This window comes from Accipiter gentilis, chromosome 15 (genome assembly GCF_929443795.1).
Source record: "Accipiter gentilis chromosome 15, bAccGen1.1, whole genome shotgun sequence".
In the NCBI taxonomy this organism is placed as follows: domain Eukaryota; kingdom Metazoa; phylum Chordata; class Aves; order Accipitriformes; family Accipitridae; genus Astur; species Astur gentilis.
In genome coordinates, this window is record NC_064894.1 from 28,182,157 (window position 1) to 28,200,371 (window position 18,215).

Here is an 18,215-nt window from a genome sequence, read left to right on the forward strand (position 1 = left end):
ACAGGAGTCCTTTCCAATCTAAATGTTTCTATGATTCTATAATCCTACCAGTCACAATATTGACATGGCAGCAGAGGGAGGGGAAGGGGGCAGAGAAAGCCTATTTATCACCAAAATAATTTAATCGCCCCAAAACCATGGATGCTCAAACATTACAAGTTCATTTCTGTAGGAAATCTAGAAACTGCCACTTAAAGATGTTTATAACAGTCACACTTCCTTTTTCTAAAAAAAAAAAAAAAAATCACTAAAAGCATTACTGCAGAATTTTGCTTACTACTTTTTAAATTTTTTTTAAGTCAGAAATAGTTCACATTTCTCTTCCTTATCTTTAATTTAAGACTTACCATAACAAATTTCATCACTGTACAGATAGCTACCCATAATCAGGCTTATACTGGAAACTGGTTTACTGTATTTGTGTGTGTGTGTGTGTGTGCGCGCGCGCTTTGTGTCTGTATGAGAATGAGTGAATGTATCACGACCAAAGGAGGTCTTACACCAGTTGTAGATGAGGCTATGATGTTGAGAGAACCCCAGTTTGCCACCAAAGTTATAATATTTGTATTTACACTATGTTAATGATCCGTGAACAAGGTTAGAAACCACTGGTTTAGTTGGTCAACTCTACAAAACACTTCTTGTCAGAAGCTAAAACTTTCTCTCGCTGAGCAAAGGACATTCATGCTTCATAAAGTTGAAAAAAGTTCAGTTGCTATATGAAATCCTAGTAACCTTGTGTGCTGTACAGTCAGTGGTCGTGCTTAAGAACAGAAGAAACGTAGACACAGGGTGAGAAGTAAAGCATCATTCACTTTATACTTCAACAGGTTGAGCGTCATCCCCTAACACCAAGTATGTGCTGAATGGCCTCATGCTCAGTAAGAAACATCCAGTTCTCTTAAATCTAAAACAACTCTTGCAGCTTTCTGCTTTAACAGGTTGCACCTGGCAGGCGCCTCAGGCTGCAAGATAAACCTTCAGTTGTTCCCTATGACTCTAGTTTTCCTGTCTCAACTGGATTTTTTAAGCCTCTTTCCCAAATCAGATGATCATTACAAGGTGCCAGAAAGAGTTCCTCCTTGCCTTATTCATGCCGGTCTCTACGATCTTCCAAATATATATTGTGTCTAAATATATGCTTATTTGTCATGTTAAGGTAAGTACATGACATTTGTGCAGAAGTCTAGAATAATATCGTTGTATTCCTTTAGATACAATCCATGAAATCATATACTTACCTCTAGTAATAATAATAATAATACAACACCCTCAGCAGTTTGCTGCTAAATCTTCACATCTCCATTACAAACCTCAATGTCATCTTCCTCTAAAATAAGGAAATCAACAGATTTTAGACAACAGGGCAAGCAGAGGAGGGCCAAATAAAAGGTGGGACAAATAAATTCTTTTTTTAAATGTTCGGCGATGTAGAGCACTGTCCCCAAAATTCAGGTACACTTCACCTGATGTTTTCCTGCCTTACTCTGTTATCAAGAAATAGCAAAACCAAGCACATACCTGATTTCTGAGGTGTCCTAAAAAACCCAGAGAATCTGAAGTGGTGCTGCTCTACAGACACCAAAGGTCAAAACATTTCCAAATCCAGCTCTCTGTCATCTCGAGTCAACCAGAAACCCAGTTCTTCCAAGCAATAGATAGGACTACACAAATCTTAAATAACAGAATATCAGTCTCTGATGAGCTCTCTGCTTTCACAACGTTCCTGCATGGATCTGTTCAGTTTGAGCCCATTTTTGTAGACATTTTCTATAGATTTTATCAAAAATACCTGTTCATCTGGTCATTCCCTTAATTTTATTACGTGTGTCTCGCTCCAAGTGCCAGCTTGATAGTTAACCTGCATCAGTGTCTGTTCAAATGTATCCTCTCATTTCCCAGACGTTGCTTCAGTAACTTCAGAGTACTTAAAAAAAAATAAAATGCAGCTGTGTTTGAGGGACAAAGGTCTTCCTCACTGAATATTTAGAAGGAGAAGAATTTGTTCAGCCCAGCTCTTTATTTGCCATTGCTGCTGCCCGACACCACCACAGTAATAGTGAGTCATCTCTATCATGAAGCCATACAATCCTTACTGGCTTCTGGTGTATTGTTATACACATGTACGTGATACACAAAATGACATTACTGGTTTGGCAAAGCTGAAACATTTCCCAAAGGTAGCTGTGTCTGCTATTCTATGGCATTTAGACAGCCATGCTTAGGAGTGGAAAAGGAGGTCCCATCAAAAATTTCATGATCTTCGGTCGACTTCTTTCATCAGATTTTTGGCTGCTCAAGTGTCCAATTTCTGGGGCTGCAAGACAATGCATTCCACAAACATCTCCAGGGTTTCCAGTATATAATGACCCCAGGACAATGGACTGACATACAATTTTCCATTCCCCAAACCTGAGAATTTCTAAATTGTTGTTTTTCATGCCATATTGAGATCAAATCTAATCTCAATATAGTAAAAATACTCCATGACACAGAATGACTTTTCTCCCCTGATTTCCAGCAAAATACCAACTTCCCAGAACTATGCTGGCTAACTGTTCCTTTGTCCAGCATGATGTTTATCCAATTTGAATCCTAAAAATGTTCATCTCTGGTGTTCTACAAGGCAGTCTTTTTTTCTACTGAAATGTAGAAGTAAAAACATGAGTGAATTTACCTAAATTACATTTCACTGCCAGTTGGAAGCCATCCAAACAGTGAAACAGTCAGTGCAAATTCATTTTCAGGGTAAAATTTTGGCCTGTAGGTTTGTCTGTATCTGCATAAACTCAGAATGAATGTAAATGTATGCGGGAGGGGATTAATATTCTCATGCACCAAAGGTTCTCCAAGGTTGGATACTTGATAAATAAGCCTGTCATGATATTTACCATTTTGATATAGCAATACCCAAAACACATAACTGTATCTCCAGATTCTGTTATTTTTAAAATATTCCATTAATCTTTTAGCTCTTTTTTCTACTGCTTTTTGTTTCCTTTTACAGGGTCTTACTACTAGAAAAACTAGATTTTTTTTCTTGCAATGTGAAGAAGCCTTGCCAAAAAAATTTCACTAAACTAGATCTGCGAGCCTTGTGGCAGAGTTTCTAACATCTTCAGATCACTTATAGATTTTCTTGAAGCCCCATTACTTCCAGTTCCCAGATCCATGTGCCCTCCCTTGGGCACATGAAGTCTTCTCAGGTGGAATTCTTACTGCTACTCACATCTGCCATCAACCTAATGTATTTTTTGTTAGAGAGGGGATATAGATCTAGCTTTGAGCATTTCTTTCCTCATCTCTCCCTCCTTTCTGAAAGGCTCCAGCTAATACGGGTTGCAGAAAATTTTACTGGCACTTATCCTATATGTAGACCCTTGCAGATTGTCTTGTGAGTACCTGCATTCTGTAGAATATTTCTGTACCTTCTGATATCTTTGCCACTCCCTTAAATGAAATATCCATTTTCAGTTGGACTGCTTGAAATCATCTTCAAGACCAAACACAACATCATGGTAAAAAAAAATCTCTTAATTCTGTAAAGATAGAAAACTTAAGACAAAATACTTGCTATCTTTCTTTCCTTCTCAGATATGTTTTTACATGCACTCTTGATGATGAGGAAAAGCTGGAAAATACTGGGGGAAAGTCCTAAAAAGGGACTGAGCAAAGCAAGACTAGATCCTGGATGCCTTTATTTGAGGACATTAAAACTGTTTATATTCTACCAGTCTGAGCAAACATCCCTTGCTTCAATGAGATGTGGGAGAGCATTGTCTGCCTTTCTGATTCATGAAGTTACATCCATAACTAGGAAATCATGGCTTCAGCCTCCTAGTAAATCACGCATTCTTATGAAAGAACTTTTATTTATATAAAAAGAACACGTGTAATTTATTTTTTTAATAAGTTAAGTCTCCCGAGAGAATTTGGCAGGGAACTGTTATTCTAATACTTTGGCTGTCTTTGCAAGATGATCGTCTTGATAATTTAAAATGTCATAGGATGTTTGCAGGAACAATAGACCAGATTCCTGAGCTGGTGTAAATTGGCACAACTCCACAAACATCAAAGAAGCAATGCCAGTTTACACCAGCCGATCAATGTTCACAAATTAAATGGATGTTTTGTGGTTTACTACATGTCAGAAAACTTGTAATGCAACTCAAGTCCTCATAAGCTATGTCTAAAACTATTTGATTTTTAATGGATCTGCAAAAACAAACTTTCACATCAGAATACTAACCCCAAATAGTTCTTTAACATCAGAGTTAAAACCCACATCTTTAATGCTTCAGAGAATGAGTGTGCAGAAGAGGCTAATGACTGGATACTGAAGCACAGGCCAGATTTGTTCCAAACACATGTGCACACCAAATGAAAATGCAATGCTTTTCAACATCTTGATCATGAGAATGTATCTTTAAAATTATTCTGGGCAAAGTTTAACTGAAGTTTTATTCTGAACCCGCTCCCTCTCTACTGACATTAAAGCATTCCCTTAAGATGCACATTTTGGGTTTCAGAGTAAAGATTCCATCATTCTTTTCCAAAAGCATATGAACACTAATTGGCAATAGCAACATTTTAACTTGTTCCGAAGGGTTTTTTTAATTCCTTTTTGGCTCGAAGAAAATCAACAGCTTTTAAAAGTAATATATGTGGACACACATATATACTCGATATAATATTTATATATTTTAAAATAAAAATGACATAATGAGGAGCTATGAAGAGTGACCTTTCCTAGTATTAGTTATCCATGAAAGGCGTGATACTTTTACACAAAAATACTAATGACACTGAGAAGAAAAATCTTTCATCGAAGGGCCCAAAATCACTTAACAAACATCCTGCGAGCCTCAAAACGCTCCTCTGAGACAATTGCAAATGATTAGACCCATTGATGGATCATTCAGCCATATTAAATTACTTCCTTACATTCAGCCATGTTAGGAATAGAACCAGCAACAAATAGTTCATAGCATTTCCGACAGCAAAGAGGAGCGGTGGGTAGAAGGACAGGAAGGACACTAAGGGAGGTGACAGGAAAGCAAGGGCATGACTTCGAAGAGAGGGCACAGCGGTTCTGTTCAAGGCACCAGAACAGGAAAGAGGAGGGTCTGTCCACACAGCAAGCCAGCTCCTCGTAACCTAGAGTAGCTCGTGCCCAGAAGCATCCCCTCTTCTTCTGAGAAGCTCCTGCCTTCCTAATTCTCGAAAAAAATCTTGAGGTTCACTTTGTTTATACTTTCCCCCCTCTGGCTTTACATGCCTAGACATCATGACTGCCACTCCTTTCTCACTTTCCTTTCCACACTTTGACTTGTGACTGATAACTATTGCAGATCCTCTGTAGACCACTTGCAGCTAGCGGAGCTGGAAGCCTCACCTGGTTTTTTGTTGGGTTTTTGGTGCGGGTTTTTTTCAGAAACAAAATCCTGGCTCCTGCTCTAGTAGAGATTTAAAAAACATGAGTTGCACATGCCAAAAGTCCATCTGTCTCAAATGTTAAGGGCAGAAAAGTAGACATGTCTGATGAAACACAGGGCACAGCAGTCCAAATCAAGAATCCTGGATCACCTTAACCATTATCTTTAGCAGTCCCTTTCCATCGTTGCTAGACAGAGTGAGATAAGGATGCTATTAAGTCTTCATTTCCTTTAACATATTTATTATGATAGAAAGCTGTGTAGAAGTTGCTTTTGTATTAATCCATCATATGTTGGCTTTCACAAATGTTTCAAAACCTGCCAACTAAAAAGAGACTGCTACTATGTCAGGCTATAGTAGACTCTGTAATATACTAGTCAAAAGACTTTCCAAGTGTACACTTCCATTAACCCTGATATAAGCAAAGAAAGGAAAATCTGTTCCTCATCCCTTTTCCTGTCTGCAAGAAGTAGAAAATCACACCCATAAATTTATAGCAGAATGGAAGTCACACTCCATAGGTCTATTTACAGTCCTCTCGAAAATCAATTGAAACTGAGTTGATAGAGGACTTGCAAAAGCAGCAAAGCAGCCTGCTTGGCACTAAAGACAAAGCTAAAAACTGAAGTAGTCCTCTGGACTAGCCCACCCCAAGAGATAACAGGTAGTAATGTGGATAAGAGTCTGCAGAACAGCCACTGCTAGGCAAAGCCCCAGGGTCTGCCACAACTCAGTGAACAGCATAGATGACACTTTTTGATGTGGGTTGGACGGAAGCAAGTAGTTATTTTTCTTTCTTAAAGCAATTGCCCCCAAAATGTGCCAAAGAACTGTCAAAATTAGTAGGTCTAGTAATGCGCTTTAGTAGAAAACTATCATATTTACAGGCAGTTATACACGAAGTCTGTGAGGAAAAGATTTCTTTATAATTACCACCAAAAATAGTCTGTCATAGCAATTTATGCCACTGCAAATACTATTTTTCTTTATAAAGGTTTCTTTCTTATGTTTTGCTTTAAAATATATTTACAGTGAAAGAAAAGGGCAAGAAAAGCTCTTGGCTTTCAGTTCAATAACAAGTAGTTCCTAACAGACTAATGAACAAGGACAACAAAAATCTGGGCCATTATTCACAGCCACTGCAGCTAAAATGCATCTGCCAGCTCTACCGAGAATTTTTGGTCTAAAATACATGCATACTGTGCAGGGGTCTCAAAGCACAGGTATTGCTAAAAGATGTATATCTCCTGTTGGAATATATGAAACCATTTCAATTAATTATATCCAGCAAGACCTTGCAATAAATTAGTAACACATTTTAAACACTATTTACACTGTTCCTTCTTTCCTTGGAGGAAATTCATTGTGTTCAACTGAGGAAAACATCAGAGAAGCCAAGAATGACGGTGATTTATGGTTTCACAGTAAAAGTCAAACACTCCTCTAAAACTTGAATGAAGAAATAATGCCTGAGCACTGAGAATATATTCCAGAGATATCATTCGGCTTGGTCCTGAACTTGGAAGACGTTTCCTGTCGGTGGATCCCTGCTCAACACAGAGTACTCTGCAGGGCTGTGGACTTAAATCCTGGAATAGCTATATTTCTTTTAGACTGCTTTTTATTTCAGCTTAGTTTGCAAATGCATCGGTGAGACATCCTACACATTTCTACACCACCTAATGCGGTGTAAGGAGCATCAGGCCTGACTGGATCACTTGACATACAGCGCTACTTTAATACAAAATAAAATTATTGTAATTGAAAACACCATTTGGCAGGTTGCTATTAAATATGTATTGGACTATTGCCTTAGACCCATGTTTCATTTAATGCTCTTGTTCGTAGGTTCTGGTTTCTATTATGTTTTCGTTTATTGACTGAGGACCAAATCCGAGTCGCAACACTTTCCGTGGGATCCCGTTCAACCCTTCCATCCAGTAAGGCTGCCCGCTCAGGGCCCACGTCACCACGCCAGCCACCCCGCAGTGCCACGCCATGCCGCCATGCCACCGTCCAACGCTCCCCCAAACCTCCAGCCCAAACCCGGGCCTCAGGTTTTGCCCAAGCCTCCGGCGAGGAAGGGGATTCACGACCCCTTTGCCCACACCGAGCCTGCCCGCTTGGCCTTGCCTCCACAGCACCCGAGGCCCTTGAGGGCAGGGGACGGAGCTGAGAGGGTGAAGAAGGGCAGCGAGGGGACGTGGGACGTGGTGGCAGGCCTGGCTCCCCGTGGTCCCAGCCTGGAGGTGAGGGCCCGGCACGAGGCCGACACTGCTCCTCCAAATCGCTCCTGCCACTGACTCAGGGTTTCTGGTTTCGTGTCCAAGTAATTCAATCAAGCGTCCTTTGGGGGTTCCACAGAGCGGCTTTGGTTTAATTTTCCTTCCTTTTTTTCTGCTTCCACACTTCTTTTTTCTTTCAAAAAGTGGATAAAAGCCTTTCATTAAACAATTTAAGAAACCTCAAGGAAATGTATCAAAAAAACCACGTTTCTCACTAAGGAGCTCTGCTCTTCTGTCCCAGTTATCAGACAGCACTGACTGGAAGCACAGTTTCAGTATCACGATACTCTGAATCATTAAAAGTTAGTATCAGCTGCAATATCTGAAGTTTCTTCTAAAAAGTCCCCTCAGCTTCTTGCTGTGTGACTCTCATGCTTGGCCACCACGTGGCTGTGGACTTGGGGAACCTTCCCGTCCAACAGATGGGTGGAGCGAGGTTGTGTAGATTGGGATGGTCTCACACCCGAATCTCCGTCCTTGACATTTACACATTGTGTAAGATAGTTATATCTCTTTTGTTTGTTCATTTTATCAAATTTTTACCCATCTTGCTTTCAGCAGTTTACAGCAGAACCCACTTTCCTTTTAGATAATTTAATAGACTTTAGCTAATTTAATAGACATTGTATAGTCTTGGATAAATATGTTCACCATAATCTACAAAATAGGTTGTAGTCAATATGAATAAGGTCTTGTTCTATTCTTTGAACTTTTCTGAAGAAAAGTTGGACCTATTTTAAAAGCTATGTGTCTCTAGAATGTGGAGAAAAGCTGAGGAAGGTACATGATGACAGTAGCTCCAGGATGATCACCTTAACAGCTCCTTTCTGAGAAAACTTGTATCAGATGTAAGAAAACACGAGCCACTCTAATCTGTTGTTAACCCAAACCACAGGCAACAGCAGTCTGAGGTCCTAAACTGGTGATGTATTGTTATAGGACTGTAAACATAGCAGCTACCCAGAGAGGAGGGAGGACCTGGGAGATTAAATTCTGGCTGGAGACCTGCTGCCCATGTTTTTTCTCTCTCCCTTGCTTTGGCCTTTGTGAAGCACCCACATTTACACAAACTAAGAGCTTTCCTGGGCTATCTGAGACATTTCCCTCAGTGCTGAGGTTCTGTTTATAAATTCCTATAGATCTGAGTACAATGTAGCTTTTTATTACAATTTTCTCTTTAAAACTACTGTCTTAAAACAGTAATATAAGAAATGCAATAAAATCCATAATGCTTGCCGGAAGAATATCTGCCTAAATTCACTGACACTGTGGTGCAGGCTTTCAGTCTCCAGGGAACCACTTCAGGCTGGAGAGGTAAGAAACAGGAGGTGTTGCATACAACCTGATTTCCCAAAGGAGACAATGCTCTGATCTCTTTAATTATATGGCACTACCACCCTATTAGAAGGTAGAATATTTAGAAGAACAGATGATTCTTGTTCATTTGCTTAATCTAAATTCTGAAGAGCAGATAGCATTCAGAAGAATTTGTTAACCACCAATTGTATTGGTTGCTCTTAAAGGTCTGTTTTCCCCATGTTTTTTCATCCAGCGTAATTCATATTCTCAGTAACCAGCCACCTTTCTCTCTGGGTGTGGGTTTTTTGCTTGGTTGGTTTTTTTGGACTTCTTTTGACGTTTATTGGACTTCGACTGTGGTGATCAGAATTACTTAATGGCACGGCAGCCCAGTCAGCAATCACAAGGTGCAGGGCATGCCCCTACCCTGTGGGTACAGATGCATTCATCCTGGCAAATTTTGCATGAGGAGCACTACAAAATGCACTGCAGGGCCACTTCAGCTTCTGCCTCGAAGCAGATGGAGATTGAAGCCTCCTAGCAGATGCTTTCCAGCATAACATGGCTCGACTGCTCCTGAATCTGAGTTAGCATCACATTAACCCTACTTTGCTGTGGGGGGGTTTACTTGATCAGGTTTCTACTCCGCTTCCCATCTGACATTAAGAGAAATTCCCACCCCACTGTGAGTTTCCAGCCGTGGGCCTCTTATCCTTAAACTAGGTCTGTGCAGCCAGCAATACAAACATGGTCTGGATCCATCTCAGGCACATGACTGCACTGCTGTTGAATCAGCCAGGGTATCTGACACAGAGATCATGCTGCTGTTAAGCTTTTATTTTGTTTCTTGCTGGGCATGATAGAGCAAATACCTGAAGTGCCATAGTAGTTTGAACAGATGATATACGACCCAGCACAGAAGCTACTTGTATAAGGATGGTCCCTCACAAAATTTTGAACACACTAGAACGGGCAAATTGAGTTTATATTGTTTTATCCATTTCTGTCTTGCAGTTACACCTGTTTTAATCTAGTTCTAGAAGCCATCAAGTATGATTTACTGTATTGTGGAACCACAGTCTCAGTTTTACCAACTTGCTTCTCCTAGCAATTTGCTTCTCTTGAAAGTCTCTGAGCACTAGTAAAAGACAATTTATGTTTCGCAGAAATCTTTGAAAGTATGTGATGTTTCCATATCATGTGCCAGCTCATCAGCTGTTGTAAATCCATTAAAGCCCAGAGAGCTGGTTCACAGCTTACTCCTGATGAGGATCTGACTCCATGTATCATACCCTTTCACAAACCAGCACTGTTTCAGTCCTCTTTCTGTTAAAAGTTTCTGTCAGGGGAACAACAATATCAAGACCTATTATCCACATTCAAGAAAAAAATTCTATTACAGAACTGAAAAGAACTCAATAGTTTAAACAACTAAAGGATCTGTAATGTTTTCCAGAAAGTAAAAGGTGTCATTAAGTCAGCGCAATGAAACCCCTCACAATGACTAGGATTAAATTAAGCTGATTTTTAATGGCATATTAGGTGCTTTTTTGAAGGAGCTGTTGGTTTATTCACTCTTTTTCATCCACAATGGTGTCACTTCAGGACAAAGACAAATTTGTGCAGATGCCGTACCTCTGCATTGTCATACTGTTAAATGCTTTGATTTTTTTAAAACACATACTTATCTCTGAATTTCCTGGAATTTTAATGCTTGAGAACAATTACAAGATACTGCTAATGTAACTTTCTCCCTCTAAGGGACTGATGCACACTTTCCAATGTTAGGCCTGTTTTTTTATTTTTTTTTCCCTTAAGAACATTTAGTAATATTTATTAAAAATCTCTACATCTACGAAATAGATTGTATCAAAGCTGCAAAATATATCCTAACATGTTTCATGTGACAGTTTTATAATAAGGGGCTTAATAAGTGGCATGATCACTTCATCTTAATGGATTGTTTATGATGGAGAGGATGCAAATTCACTTGTAAATTACCCAATTTGTTTCTTATCTTCTACAAGGCCATCCTTTTTTGAATGCTGTGCAGAACTCAGTAATGTGGGTGTCTGGTGACTCCATTACTGTTGGCATCTGAGCATTCATTATCCCATCAGCTTTCCCATTAGCTGTGCACACACCTACAAAACATAACTGTTCTAACTGTGATGGGCCATTAAAAGTTTGAATGGTTGGTTATGTTCCCAGGATTGTTGAAATCAATAGAACCAGCTATTCAGCTTAATGGGGATAACTAATGCCATTAAAATCAGTGGCAGATGAGCCAGTAGTACTGTTCCCAAACACATGTTTTCAGATAGGAGCATCTAATAATTTAAAAACAGGACTGCCATTATGCCTTTAACCAGAAATATTCTGTAAATCCACGTAGTATTATTTCATTTATTGGAAAGCTGTGACTTTTATTATCGTCTTTTCTACAAACATTTCAGCTTTCTGCTGTGAAACAAATCTGTTTTCTTAAAATCACGGCACCATGTACTACTCCAAGCATTGTTTTATTTAAACATCATTCAGGCCTTGACAATACCAGGCACCCCCTTCAAAACCCTGTTTTATTTCAAAGGTAATGTAGCAGAAAGACTTGCTCTGGAAGTTTCTGGTACTGTACTACAGCAGTCAGCTTTTCTATTCGTGACTCTTTTCTTAACCAGCATTTTTAACGTTGTGAGGTTTTTTATCTCTCTATTTTAACTTTATAACAGTTCTTAGTGTTACAGAGAATTACACTGATTTAGTCACGGCCTATAAAAGGCTGTGATTCCACACATTCTTGGCCATTATTGTATATGCAAAAAATAAATTCTTCTGACTGCTACTTCACAAAAAACATACTTTACACAGTCGTGTTCTGCAGCTCCTGATCTGCATCACTGACATCTTTTGGTTTTCTCCTGAATATCCAGTCTGTTTGTACTTTTACTATCTCACAAGCCAGCACTTTTTGTAATTACCGTTGTGTTAATCTTTGTGTGTTTGCCTTATGGTCAGTGTACAATTTAATGCATTCAGCCTATAGTTCGGTTATCTGTCTATCAATGGAGAACCATGCCACCAGAATCCTCGGTCTTTTACAAACTGCTTTCCAGCACGTTAGAGAATTACATTTTTTCCGATTTAAGCTCTTGCTGCATTGTGTACTGAAAGGCAACATTGGCAAGAGGACTCAAATATTGTACTTTCACAGCCTTGGACCTCTAGTTAGCCCAGTCAAATTGTCACTGGCCTGGGCCTAAAGCAATATGTAAAGATACTATGAAGAAAAACATATAGAATCACTAGCATAAGACATTTGCACTTATGACATTGCACGAGCTTTCACCAGTTAATATCCAACTCTTTTGAAATCATGAGTCATTCCTTACAGACTCAGCAGTTCAACCACTTTCCTGTTAGGTATGGGCCCTTATAGGGGTCTTGCTAGCCTACGAAAAAAGCAGTTGGGGCTTTGTTTATTTGTGTCCACAGGTCTGCCGTTATCCAAGCTCCAAGAGTGTCTAGGGGAATGTACTTGCACAGATGAAAACTTTAAAATTAACAAAAAAAAAAAAAAAAAAAAAACAAAACAACAAAAAAAAAACCACCTCCTATAAGAAAGTCCTTTTTTCCTGAGTTCCAAAGACAGAGTTTGCAAGTAAGATAACCTCTGTAACCACCCATGGGTCAGGCAGCTTTCAAACAAGGTTTCCCATTCTGCTTGGCAGTCTCTCATCTCAGATCTCAGCATGTACCTAGGTAGGCTCAAACCTTTGCCGAGGACTAGGCTCTCCAATTCTGCGTGATACTCTTCGCTTGCCAGGACTTAGGTTAAAAGGAGGACGTTAAAAGAAAACCTGGTCATGGTACCTAGTACAGGGAGAGGACTAACCTGCATTTTAGGGATACCTTTCGAGTTGTACCTGCAGAGGTCTTTCAGGGCTGCAATGATGCAGTCCTGGCACCCAAACAACCCATAATGCCTATCTGAGCAAATCACATTAATTGGTTACTGTTAACTTAAAGAAAAAGAAAAAAAAAAATGCTTCCTTTCACTGAATAGTTCCTAACCTTTACAAACTAAAAATTGGGAACAGAGCACACTTACCTGCCTCCTGCTGAGTAATTTTTCTGTTTATTGGTATTAGCTTTCAAATGACAGTACTAAAGAGCTATAATGATCTGTACTGAAGACACTTAGCAAAGGGCTCATTAACAGCTGAGATGAGCTGTAAAAGAAACACATAAAATGTCAAGCTAATTTAAAAAATCACACTACACTGGGGAATGAGCAATTAAACAATAACACACAGCACAGGAAGGTCTGAAAATGAACATAGCAGAGCAGCAGACACTGCTATCATTTGGAATCCAGCTCAGCTCCCATAGTGCATAACAGGAATCAAAGTCCTGGAAATGTAAGAAGAGAAACATACAGATCCAGCGTGAAATCTCAGTAATGAAGATCCATGCTTCAGGCTTACCATATAGAATGTGTAGGAGGGCACTGTATCTTAGACAACAGGGATGCCAGCCTATATTCCCCAACGACAGGCCATCTAAACAGGCATGTAAGAGTAGAGCAGGGATGGATGTGAGAAATTGCAATGCCTCTGCCAGCGCTGTGGGGAAACCGATGAGACAGTGGAGGAGACCAGCAAGCACGGAGCCTTGAGCTGAGCCCATGAAATGGATTCTGACTTAGGGACCGCGTATGGGCTCAGATGGTAAACACCTACGAGGCAGTCCTAGTGTAAATACGTATGTTCCCTATACAGACAATGGAGACTGCCAGGTGGGTGACCCTGTTCCTGCTAAGTTTAGATAAATAGGTCAGACAAAATGGATGCCACACTACAGGTTTTTCACTTGCACTCCTTGGACTACCCATTGTAAAGCTCTAATTATTTTCCAGAAGAACCAGAAGCGTCACAGAAAGACTGTGAATTGCAGAATCACTGAAAAGGGAGACTTAAAACTGTTGATACTCTAAGTGTTGTTAGTCCTTGCAATCTGGCCATTAGCTCACATTCTAGACCCAAGGGACCTTTCTCTTTCTGTGTTCATCATCTTTTGTCGTGGGGATTTCTTAGTCATCATTAAATCTCTGTAGTTCAGAGTGCTTCTATCTTTTATTTCACTACTGAATTACTCATGAGTGAGATGCTTCACAGATGTTCTGAAGAAGCATTTGAATAGTCACAAATCTTCTGAAAATTCAGTTAAAGACTTTAAAAATGCAGCTCATGTTCCTGAAGTTCCACCAAAAGCTTGGATACCTGTCTGATTTTTTCACAGATTCCTGTTGCTTTTTCAGCCCTAATTCACTTAAAAAGAATGATTATGGGCTTCTGTGGAGCTACTGAAAAATTAGAATGTACAGAATCAGGCTTCTTGTCAACAAAAGGTTATTCATCTGCTGCTGAAATATTAAAGAGTGTGCAGTTTGGCTTCCCTGTGATTTCATGAGTAATCAAATTTAGAAAAATGCAGTAGAAATATTGAAGTTTTTTATGGTTTGTTCACTTGTTCACTATTTGCTTGGAGGTTGGTTGGGGTTTTATTTCTAAGGTCTTTTCTCAGGAGAAGCAACTACTTGGAAGGATAGGGGTTTTTTTTCAATTTCCATTTGAGAAAGCAGTAATTAAAACATAAAAGCAGCATTTAAACTTCTCAGTCCATAGGTCATGCCTGTGCTTTGAGCAAAACTTTATCACTCTTGAACTCCCATTATCAAGGGGCTGAAATATCTAGTTTAAGTTGAAACCATTTTCTAAAGTCACTTGAGAAAAACTAACAGATGATGTGATGATACTCTAGCCATCAATAAAAATTTCTGCTGAATATGACAGAGAAGGCAGAAGAGATCAAATGATGAAGACAGGATGGCAGAAGAAAAATCCACCAAAAGAAATCAGTTTTAAAAGCAGAGTAGAAGTAGGAGCGTGGAATTGGACCACTGAGGATAATAAGGGAGTTCACCTCCTAAGTTACTTCTAGTCCTACTGATCCCACACAGCTGGAGAACAATCAGGTAGTTATGACAGTTCTATTCGCATCCCAGAAACCTGCAGTCACTTTAATACAATAGTGGTGGTGGAAAGGGGAAAAGAACATTACCGTTCCTAAGAAAAGAAGCCAGGCCTCTGAAGACATGTTCCTTTTTTAGTTCAAGGATGGATTGGACATTTTTGGAAAGCCAATATTCTAAAACAAGGAAAACAATAATGATATGTCAGCTGTTCTAAGAAAAATGATTCTGACAAAAAAAGTTTCAGTCATGGAAAATAGTCTTGAAACCAGATTCTGTTGTTAGATTTATTAAGGGTTTGGGTTTTTCACTTCTTTCTTTGACGGCAATGTGGAAACTCAAATCCAGCATTCAAACTGCAAAAATGACATACAAAAATAAATATTGGTGCTGCTGAAGGAAGATATTTTTGAAATAGTTGTATGGCTCAGGCAGACAAAAGCTCATCTTGAGCCTATTCTTAAGCATTTGCAACACATGGGATACATTTGAGATTTCTTCATAAAGTACCACCAGCATGTTAAAGTGCACTCCAAGTTTGAGCCAACCCCAAAAGCTTTTCTTTTTATGAGCTTCCTGCCAGTTAAAATAATATGTTCTACCACACACGCACATTTATACATCTATACACTGTAATGTATATGAAACTGGTTTTATATGTTGAAGTATGGTTTTGCCTATATTATTTTAGTATTTTAATGCACACTTTTAAAGTTCTTAATATTGGAGTGAAGGTACCCTGGTGGTATATAAAGTTTGGTTTATTCATCAATTTGCTGTCTACCTTCGTAGAAAAAAAAGCGTAGTATTCTCTTTGAGGCACCACATGGCAATTGACAAGTTATGCCTTCATTTTCTGGCTCTACCGTTGGCTTCGTGTATAACACTTGGCAGAATATTGAATCCTTTTCCTTTATAAAATGGGAATAAGAATTTTCTGCAACAGAAGGAGTATCCAAACGAATGAGACAAGACCACATACTTAAAAATAAAACAAAATTTGAAGGCAGCTTGTGGCTTTATACAGTAGCATCTTTCTGCCCCAGTGCTGCTGACACCTCTTCCCACCCACCAGAGGAACTTTTTGTTGCAGCCCCCTCCTTGCCCTCAAACCCTGCTCCAGCTGGTGGAGTGAGGCAAAAGACCATTAGGGCTCTATGTTCTTTGGGTTTTATCTGATTTACCTACTTAGATTAGAAGATCCAGGCCACCATAACCACCTTCTTAGGCGCTAACCTCTGTCAGAAGTAGGCACATAAATTTCTTTATGGCTCTAAGTCCTCAGGGTGTGGGCATAGCCTCACCATATGCCTGCATGGTGCATAAGGCACTAGGACTATAAGGCAATACTGGAACAGGAGAGGAATAAAGAAACAAACTTTATAATCAGACTACTTTAAATATCATCCTCAGTGGCGACAAGTAGGCTGCAATTCTCATAAAGTGAGGGTTGGCTTTATTTTTCCCTTGTGTCTCTATCTCCTGAGCAAATACAACAAAGTTGCCGTGTAATTTTAATTGAGTTCAATTTAACGATTTTTAAAGTAATGTCTAGCACACTGCAACACTGAATGCCTTTCCCCTCTTTTTTGTTTTCTTTTATAAAACAATGTCAAAAAATAGATATTTCACTGAATGTCTTGACATTTGAGTACATTAAGGTGTGCTTTAATAATATCTGGTTTTAGCAGCACTGTTGCACTAATACCTCCAAAGTGATCTGAGAAGCAGGAGGTCTTTTAAGTTATGATAGAAGAGAGACATTTAAACAAAGGAAAATATACATTAATTGGAATAACTACATTTCCTAATTCTGGATTCAATATTCCAGCTCTGTTAGAGTCAAATACCGAACTGGGGCACACACTAAAGATCTTGCTGGCAAACAATAAGCAAATGAATAATCCAGAACATAAGCCTCACTTCGGTGATAATTTTTTGCACACTGCAGTTTGCCGTTTCTGTCCCACTTTAAAGCCGATTCATTTTTGCAACATGAAAAAGGGAAACCTCAGCGCAGCCGGGTCACCGAATCACTAAACGTATTGGGGATAGCAGGGACGGTCACGGTGTCAGAGCCACTCATCCCGCTTGGAAAAAGGCAACGTGCCTCGTGTCGCCTGTGTCCTGTTTAGGACAGCAGATGGGTTCGGACCTGTGAGGGTTTACCTGGGATATAGGCAGGACCCACTGACCTGGGTCGGAGCAAAGTTTGGTCTGGTTTGTTCTCCTGGCCCCGACAACGGCTAAACGCAGAGGCTGCGGGAGGGCTTTGAGAAGAGGGCAAGTGCGTGAGATGACACTTTTCGAGGTGCTCTCCCGGCCTCTCAGCCTGTGTTAGGATTCTTTAGGGGGAAAAGGCCCAAGGGAAGGAGAGATGCCTCTTGTCCGTAGAGTCCTATCGCCGGCTGTGGGAAGCGGAGTGAGAAGAGGGGGGAGCGGAAAAGCATGCTGTGGCGGTCGTGTGGGGAGGGAAAGTGAAAAGGAAAGGGAAGGGGAAGGGGAAGGGGAAGGGGAAGGGGAAGGGAGGGGAAGGGGAGGGGAAGGGGAGGGGAAGGGAAGGGGAAGGGAAGGGGAAGGGACGGGAAGGGAAGGGAAGGGAAGGGAAGGGAAGGGAAGGGAAGGGAAGGGAAGGGAAGGGAAGGGAAGGGAAGGGAAGGAAGGGAAGGGAAGGGAAGGGAAGGGAAGGGAAGGGAAGGGAAGGGAAGGGAAGGGAAGGGAAGGGAAGGGAAGGGAAGGGAAGGGAAGGAAGGAGGGAAGGAAGGAAGGAGGGAAGGGAAGGGAAGGGAAGGGAAGGAAGGGAAGGGAAGGGAGGAAAGGGAAGGAAGGGAAGGAAGGAAAGGAAAGGAAAGGAAGGGAAGGAAGGAAAGGACGGAAGGACAGGCAGGAAAGGAAAGGAAGGAAAGGAAGGAAGGAAAGGAAGGAAAGGAAAGGAAGGAAAGGAAGGAAGGAAAGGAAGGAAAGGAAAGGAAAGGAAAGGAGGAAAGGAAAGGAAAGGAAAGGAAAGGAAAGGAAAGGAAAGGAAAGGAAAGGAAAGAAGGAAAAGGAAGAGGAAAGAAAGGAAAGGAAAGGAAAGGAAAGGAAAGGAAAGGAAAGGAAAGGAAAGGAAAGGAAAGGAAGGAAAGGAAAGGAAAAGGAAGGAAAGGAAAGGAAAGGAAAGGAAA